This window comes from Pelophylax lessonae (assembly GCF_965119305.1).
Source record: "Pelophylax lessonae genome assembly, chromosome: 9".
NCBI classification, from domain to species: Eukaryota; Metazoa; Chordata; class Amphibia; order Anura; family Ranidae; genus Pelophylax; species Pelophylax lessonae.
The window spans coordinates 44,729,802-44,738,993 of NC_138776.1; positions in this window are offsets into that span (position 1 = coordinate 44,729,802).

Genomic DNA, 9,192 nt, shown 5'->3' on the forward strand with positions numbered 1-9,192 from the left:
ATTGGACGTTGGCCGAAAATTCACGGCCAATAATTGATGCGTGTGTACGAGGCATTGGAACAGGAAGTAAGGTTGTGGAGTTTCAGACAGCAATAAATATTAGAGTTTCTAACACTTCACTATACAAAGCCACATAATATTTTTGCTTCTCCTAAAACCTTTAGCCCCTGTTCACATTAAGGTCGCCGCAGGTCGCCTTCCATCGGGAAGCTGCGGACCCGTTCTAATAGGAGCGACACAAGTCGCTCCGGCTTAGAAAAAGGGTGCGGAGCTTCTTTGGGGAGACCAGGAGGCGACCGCCATAGACTTCAATGTTATGAAGTCCGTGGCGGCCGCTCCGAGGTCGCGGCGCGCTGCTCGCACCGCGACCTCGGAGGTTGCCCCTGGAAGTAGCGTCGCCCCCCTCTGTGAACGGGCCTTAATGCAAACCCGATTGAATTTGGTCTCCCTTTTTGCATTAATCTTGCCAATTTGTTTGTAGAATATACAAAATCTGGGCCTTGTTCATAAAGGGGAGCAAAAGTGTTTGCATTGTTTACAGCCACCAATGAGATGGAAGCACATTCTGCCATTCTGGGATGGTAAATATAATTGGGTTGCAATTTGTAGCAAATAGCTGTTTCTTATTTAAAACAATTCCACGCCTAGCTATCTTCACATTGAGTATTGGCTTTCAAGAATTCTTTTTTTATTTAAAAAAAAAATGCATGATAACCCACATTAAAATTCCAGCATTGTAATTTTTTCTGGGAAAGATCTTGTAAGCCTGTATTATAAGGCAGGGTTTGGTAGGCTTGGCGTTTGCTGCATGTCCAAATGTATTGGGAGCAATGCACTAGTTATGTAAAATAACAAGCAATATTTTATGGTCCTGATAGTGCAGGGGCAGCCTTAGTGACCATACAGAGGAAGGCTTGATTAAATAAATTCTGTGGATATTCCAGATCCCAATCATTAGGTAAAACCTTTTTTTTTTTTATTTTTTTTTTTTAAGCCTTTTTTGAGTGTTTTAACAGCCCTAAGGCATACACAGCCACCAATGAGTGGAACTCTAATTTGGATGAAATGGGCGGCAGTTTTTAATATTTTTCTTAAATATTGTTTATAATTTTAAGTTAATGGTTCAATGGTTCATCACTTTTTTTTTTTTTTTTTTTTTTGTCTCTCCTGGCCACTTTTGAAAATGTATTTTTCTGGGCTATCTGTGCACAACGGATCTCACCTGATTGCAATTTCCACAGTGCAGGCCAAGGCCTCCTAGAGACCTCTGATGGTGGAGGACTACTCCTGGACACTGAAAGATCTTTTAGGCCCCTTTCACACTAGTGCGACTTGTCCCGCGGTTTTGGACCGTAAAATCGCATGACAAGTCGTTTTCCATTATTTTCAATGAGCCCCATTCATATCAGTGCGTTTTGAAGTCGCCCCGACTTCAAAGTAGTTCCTGCACTACTTTGCCACGATTTGATTGCAATTTGAGCCATAGCCATAGCTTTCAAAGTCGCGTCACATAAGTGTGAAAGGGGCCTCATTAGAAAGGTTATTCCAAAAATGAGTAATTTTTGCCTATGGAGGAGAGTCAAAAACATCTGGGTGCTGGCTTATCCCTGGAGATACCAATGCCCATTATTGCTGGATCTGTAACTGACTTTTCTGGTAACTGTTCCAAAAAAGATTAGATTAATTAAATCTAAAGGTTTTTTTTTTTTTTTTTTACCTTTGTGCCGCCCAACAGAACAAACACCTAAATCGTAAAAAATATATTTATTTGTAGGATGCATATGTACATGCTTCCAGTACTGGAGTCAAATGTGAAGTGTCATTTCAAGGCACAAAAAATAGGCAAGGTGATATCAAAAAAATCTTACTGGACAATCCTGCCCTGTGTATGGTCACCTTAAGGCTGTTGATTCCATGGCTGTGTTGGTTAACACTGGAATGTTTACCATTAACCTTTTGGCTGCTGGAAGAATGACTGATTTCAGCAATAAAGAGGTCAATACTACTGTATAAAGATGAGTTGTTGTTCCTTATAATATTACAAGGTACCATGCAATAACTTGTTTTGTCTTTGTGTACTTTTTATGTTGAAGGTTTAACCTTCCTTGTGCCAATAAATTGCTTTCTTATTTAAATTTAAAATGTCCATGGCTTTTTCTTGTGAAAGTAGGTGGTTGCAAGGCTGAGCATAAATATTGTTTAATATCCTGTTGTGAAAGTTCTGATCCGTTAGCTTTCATTAACCACTTTACCACTGGAGGATTTTGCTGTCTTACGTCTGGGCCACTTTTTGCAAATCGGCACTGTGCGACTTTAACTGACAATTTCGCGGTCATGCAACGCCGTACCCAAACAAAATCTACGTCCTTTTTTCCCCACAAATAGAGCTTTCTTTTGGTGGTATTTGATCACCTGTGCGGTTTTTTTTTTTTTTTTTTTTTTTTTGGCGCTATAAACAAAGAGCGACAATTTTGAAAAAATAACAATATTTTTCACATTTTTTTTATATGAAATTCCCCCCCCCCCCAAAAAAAATTTAAAAATCACATTTTTTTTTTATCATTTTAGGCCAATTTGTTTTCTGCTACATATTTTTGGTAAAAAAAAATCACAATAAGCGTATTTTGATTGGTTTGCGCAAAAGTTATTGCGTTTACTAACTAAGGGAAAGATTTGTCGTTTTCGGTGGGTTTTTTTTTTGCGGGACTGTGACATTTCGGCGGACAGATCGGACCCTTGACTGACATTTTTGACACTTTTTTGGGGGTACCAGTGACATTACTACAGTAATCAGTGCTATAAATATGCACTGTTACTGTAAAAATGACACTGGCAGGGAAGGGGTTAACTTTATTGGAGAGGGAGGGGTTAATGTATGCCTGGTGCTTACTGCCATGTGGGGGGAGGTGACTGAGTGACACAGGGACAGATCGTAGATTCAGCTATGCTGAACCCTGCAATCTGACCCTGCCTGTCACTTAGGAGATCCGCCCTCTTTGTTTACACAAGCGGGCGGATCTCCAGACTCTATTCCCCGACGATCGGGGAAGAGCAGCGGCAATCGCCACTGCTCCTCCCCTGGCAGACTCCTGCTGTGACTGAATACAGCGGGAGCGATCCTCCGGCGGCGTGCGCGTGCCGCCGAGAGAGGGGAATGTCTGGCGATGTGGGTCTACATAGCCAGACGTTATCGAACCACTTTGCCGCAGCGGTAAAGTGGTTAAAGCCTAACTTCATGTTTCCTATGAGTTTAGTCTTGTTACAAGATGTGCCCATTGGGTTGCTGTATAAACTGTATGCAGCAGCTACATACAGTATAACTGTTCCAGCAGTGGAACGGGGACTTCTGTTTCCAGAACAAATAGTCAGGCTGAGCACTCCATTTTTTTTTTTTTTTGAATGAATACAGAATACAAGGCTTCCTCTGGTTGAGGTGGAGATCATGGCATCATCTGCCTACCTCGCCACCTCCGCCAATCACAGGAAGCCTTGTATCCATTCATAAAATACACCTTCCTATGAATGGCTGACCATCACTTGGCCCAATTCGGGGTTTTTTTTCCGGGAATGGGAAATTGCCCTCCCTCCCATACTGCTGCTAGAACACAGTTGATGCTACAAAAAGTTTATACAGCTCTGAAAGCAGGCACATCAGTAAAGGGAATACAACCCCCCAATTCCAAAAGTTGGGCTGCTGTATAAAATATACCTCAAAATCAAATGAAATGATTTGCAAGTTTCTTAAACCCATATTTTATTCACATAAAACATTGTAAACCTATCAAATGTTTAGGAATACAGTAATCCCCCGCTACATCGCGGTTCAGTTTTTGCGGTCCCGGTAATTCGCGTTTTTTTTTGTAATGTTGTTTTACTATATAAATCATTAAAAATGAAAGATTTTTGTGTTTTTCATAGCTCTTGCTCTGTCTCTAAGTATCTTTTATGTGTTTAAATTAGTTTCTATTGTTTTAAAAGTGTGTTTAAAGACCTTAAAATGCTTTGTCACGTACAGTGACAGTAAAAAAATCATGCCTACAATGTATTTTAATAGGGTTTTTCTATACATATATATATATATATATATATATATATATATATATATATATATATATATATATATATATATATATATATACACACACATTTTTTTAAAATTCCTTTTATATAAAATTTTATATTTTTTACACTTTTTTTTGGTTAACTTTATTGCTATCACAATTGATGAACAACATTACTTGTGACAGCATGGGGCCACGACGGGTCCTTTTTTTTTTTTTTTTGGAGCGATCAGGAGTCTAGCCTGGATCCTATTCTATTGTAGAGCCTGGGAGAGGTGGCGAGGGAAGGGGCGGGGGGGTTGTCACTTCTGATAGGGAATCGCCGGCTGAAAATTTTTTTATACTGGGATGATGCCTGTAGGTGTAGGCATCAACCCAGTATAACTACTGCAATCCGAGGATGTCCTACAGAGATGGCAAGTAGTTAAAAATCGGCATGATTCTGTGCTGGACATCGCTGCATGGGCTCAGAAATACTTCCAAAAATCACTGGGGTTGATTTACTAAAACTGGAGAGTGCAACATTTGGTGCAGCTGTGCATGGTAGCCAATAGCTTCAAACCTCAGCTTGTTCAATTAAGCTTTGACAAAAAAAAAAAAAAATCTGGAATCTGATTGCTTTCAATGCAGAGCTGCACAAGCTTTAGCATTTTCCAATTGTAATAAAGACCCCACGGTCTGTGAACAAAGTTCGCTGTGCCAATCAAAAATGCAAGGTTCATGCATTCTATGCATAAAGGTTAAATCCCTTCTTTGCACAGCAGCCCCCCTCCCAATACTTACCCGAGCCCGATCTTCCTCCAGCGATGTGCATGAGAGCCTTGGCTCTCCCTCCTTATTGGCTGATAGAGCAGCAGGCGCCATTGGCTCCCATTGCTATAAATCACAGCTAGTGAGGAGAGAGGCGGGACCAGTGGCGAAACTACCAGGGTTGCGGCAGTCGCACTTGCGACTGGGCCCTGGCATTCCGCCACTTTGGAGGGGACCCAAGAGCCAGCATCTCCCTCTGCACCCCTGGCTGTCAGCTCACTATGCAGTGGAGGGAGCGATCGGCAGCTCTGTGGTGGCAGCTCCAGCTAGCAATTGACTTCCCTGTATACAGTGAAGAGGGGAGGGGCCACTGAGCTGGGCAGTTATCGGCACCTCCCCTCTCCGCTGTATACAGGCATGTGAATTGCTAGCTCGAGGGAGATCCCACAGGCACCACAGAGCTGCCAATCGCCCCCTTCCCTTCGCTGCATAGTGATCTGACAGCCAGGGGTGCAGGGGGAGAAGCTGCGGGCATGACAGAGCTGCTGATAAATGTGCACGTAAGTGGCAATGGGGTAATCTCATGTGTATAGGTGTGTGTATGTATGTATGTATGTATATATATATATATATATATGTATATATATATACACACAGTATCTCACAAAAGTGAGTACACCCCTTACATTTTTGTAAATATTTTGTTATATCTTTTCATGTGACAACATGGAAGAAATTATACTTTGCTACAATGTAAAGTAGTGAGTGTACAGCTTGTGTAACAGTGTAAATTTGCTGTCCCCTCAAAATAACTCAACACACAGCCATTAATGTCTAAACCCCTGGCAACAAAAGTAAGTACATCCCTAAGTGAAAATGTCCAAATTGGGCCAATTAGCCATTTTCCCTCTCTGGTGTCATGTGACTCGTTAGTGTTACAAGGTCTCAGTGTGAATGGGGAGCAGGTGTGTTAAATTTGGTGTTATCGCTCTCACTCTCATACTGGTCACGGGAAGATCAACATGGCGCCTCATGGCAAAGAATTCTCTGAGGATCTGAAAAAAAAGAATTGTTGCTCTACATAAAGATGGCCTAGGCTATAAGAAGATTGCCAAGACTGAAACTGAGCAGCAGCACGGTGTCCAAGGCCATACAGCAGTTTAATAGGACAGGTTCCACTCAAAACCAGCCTCACCATGGATGACAAAAGAAGTTGAGTGCATGTGCTCAGCGTTAGATCTAGAGGTTGTCTTTGGGAAATAGAAGTATGAGTGCTGCCAGCATTGCTGCAGAGGTTGAAGGGGTGGGGGGATCAGCCTGTCAGTGCTCAGACCATATGCCGCACACTGCAACAAATTGGTTTGCATAGCTGTCGTCCCAGAAGGAAGCCTCTTCTAAAGATGACGCACAAGAAGGCCCGCAAACAGTTTGCTGAAGACAAGCAGGCTAAGGACATGGATTACTGGAACCATGTCCTGTGGTCTGATGAGACCAAGATAAACTTATTCGGTTCAGATGGTGTCAAGCGTGTGTGTCAGCAACCAGGTGGGGAGTACAAAGACAAGTGTGTCTTGCCTACAGTAAAGCATGGTGGTGGGGCTGCATGAGTGCTGCCATCACTAGGGAGCTAAAGTTCATTGAGGGAACCATGAAGGCCAACATGTACTGTGACATACTGAGGCAGAGCATGATCCCCTCCCTTCGGAGACTGGGCCGCAGGGCAGTATTCCAACAGAACGACCCCAATCATACCTCCAAGACGACCACTGCCTTGCTAAAGAATCTGGGGGTAAAGGTGATGGGACTGGCCAAGCATGTCTCCAGATTTAAACCCTATTGAGAATCTGTGGGGCATTCTCAAACGGAAGGTGGAGGAGCTCAAGCTCTCTAACATCCACCAGTTCCGTTATGTCATCATAGAGGATTTGAAGAGGACTCCAGTGGCAACCTGTGAAACTCTGGTGAACTCCATGCCCAAGAGGGTTAAGGCAGCGCGGCAGTGCTGGAAAATCATGGTGGCCACGCAAAATATTGACACTTTTGGCCCAATTTGGATATTTTCACTTAGAGGTGTACTCACTTTTGTTGCCAGTGGTTTAGTCATTATTGGCTGTGTGTTGAGTTATTTTGAGGGGACAGCAAATTTACACTGTTACACAAGCTCTACGCTCACTACTTTACATTGTAGCAAAGTGTCATTTCTTCAGTGTTTTCACATGAAACGATATAACAAAATATTTACAAAAATGTGAGGGGTGTGCTCACTTTAGTGAGATACTGTATGTGCATATACTGTATATAAATCGGTGTATGTGTGTGCATGTGTTGGGGGAGGTCACACAGTACAGGTCTATCCTAGCTGTGTTCCAATGCATGATTTATGCTGCTGGGTGCCACTTGTTGCACACCATTATTGATACAATCTGGGTGCCACAGTACACAGAACATGAACTGAGTGTTACTATCTTCAAAATTCATATGTGCTGATACATCAGATTATGGAGCTCATACTGGCTTGGTGCCATAGACTTCAGAGGAGGGTGCATAGTGTGTGTGTGTGATGGGGGTTGGATGTGCACATCACGTGGGTACAGAGCAGAGATGTGTAAGGCTCCTTTCACACTGGCAGACTGATCAGGTCTGCCTGTCCTTCTTTCAGATGGACTTGATTGGTCCATCCATTGCTCTTACCCGCTGCCATCCGATCCTGTCTGCCAAAAACAGACGGATAGGGATCAATTCCCCATCTGTCTAGTGGATCAGATTAGTTGACAGTCAGACTTTGGCCGTGGGTTAAAACACTAATCCTGAGGTGGTCCTTAGGCTGTCTTGCCCAGTGTGGAAGAAGCCAAGCCAAATAGAGAAGAAAAAAAAATAAAAGGCAGGAAAAGGCTGGTCTCAGGAGGGCCTGGTGACTTGTTTACAGGATGCTTCTACATCCAAAACATGCTTACAGTGTTGCCGGGTCGCCTTAAAGGTTCTGACACTGTAATACTGGATCTTGTTCTACAAATCTCAGACATGTTTGCAGTATCGCTGGGTCAGCTTAAAGGTAATAGTACTGTGAAGCTGAACTTTTTCTGGATCCAAGGATTCTGTTAGTGATCTGCTACTGGTATCTGAGACCCCTAACCCCCTCTCCTACTACCTTCTTTCATGTTCTACATTAAAGCATTGAAAAGATCAAAAGTAACTGACAGGGCAGGCCTGACCACCAACATTCCCCAGTGGGCCATCCCACCGAGTCCTTCAGTGCACCCACTTTTATTTGAACACTCATTAACTTAATAGATCAGCATAAAAAGTGTATTCCAAGTCATGCAGACATACTACAGGCAATGGTCAGAGACTACAGACATATTACAGGAGGTGGACATACTACAGGGGACAGTCAGAGATTGCAGACATGATACAGGAGATGGTCAGAGACTGCAGACATAATACAAGAGATGGTCAGAGACTGTGGACATACTACAGGAGACGGCCAGAGATTGCAGACATGATACAGGAGATGGTCAGAGACTGCAGACATTCTAGAGGAGATGGTCAGAGACTGCAGACATAGTATTGGAGACGGTCAGAGACTGCAGACATATTATAGGAAAGGGTCAGAGACTGCAGACATATTATAGGAGGTGATCAGAGACTGCAGACATATTACAGGAGATGGTCAGAGACTGCAGACATACTACAGGAGATGGTCAGAGACTGCAGACATACTACAGGAGGTGATCAGAGACTGCAGACATACTACAGGAGATGGTCAGAGACTGCAGACATATTACAGGAGATGGTCAGAGACTGCAGACATATTACAGGAGATGGTCAGAGACTGCAGACATATTACAGGAGATGGTCAGAGACTGCAGACATATTACAGGAGATGGTCAGAGACTGCAGACATATTACAGGAGGTGATCAGAGACTGCAGACATACTACAGGAGATGGTCAGAGACTACAGACATATTTCAGGAGATGGTCAGAGACTGCAGACATATTACAGGAGATGGTCAGAGACTGCAGACATATTACAGGAGGTGATCAGAGACTGCAGACATATTATAGGAGGTGATCAGAGACTGCAGACATATTTCAGGAGATGGTCAGAGACTGCAGACATATTACAGGAGATGGTCAGAGACTGGAGAAATATTACAGGAGATGGTCAGAGACTGCAGACATACTACAGGAGGTGATCAGAGACTGCAGACATACTACAGGAGATGGTCAGAGACTGCAGACATATTACAGGAGATGGTCAGAGACTGCAGACATACTACAGGAGGTGATCAGAGACTGCAGACATACTACAGGAGGTGATCAGAGACTGCAGACATACTACAGGAGATATGAGAGAAAAATAATATCGGCGCAGAAGGA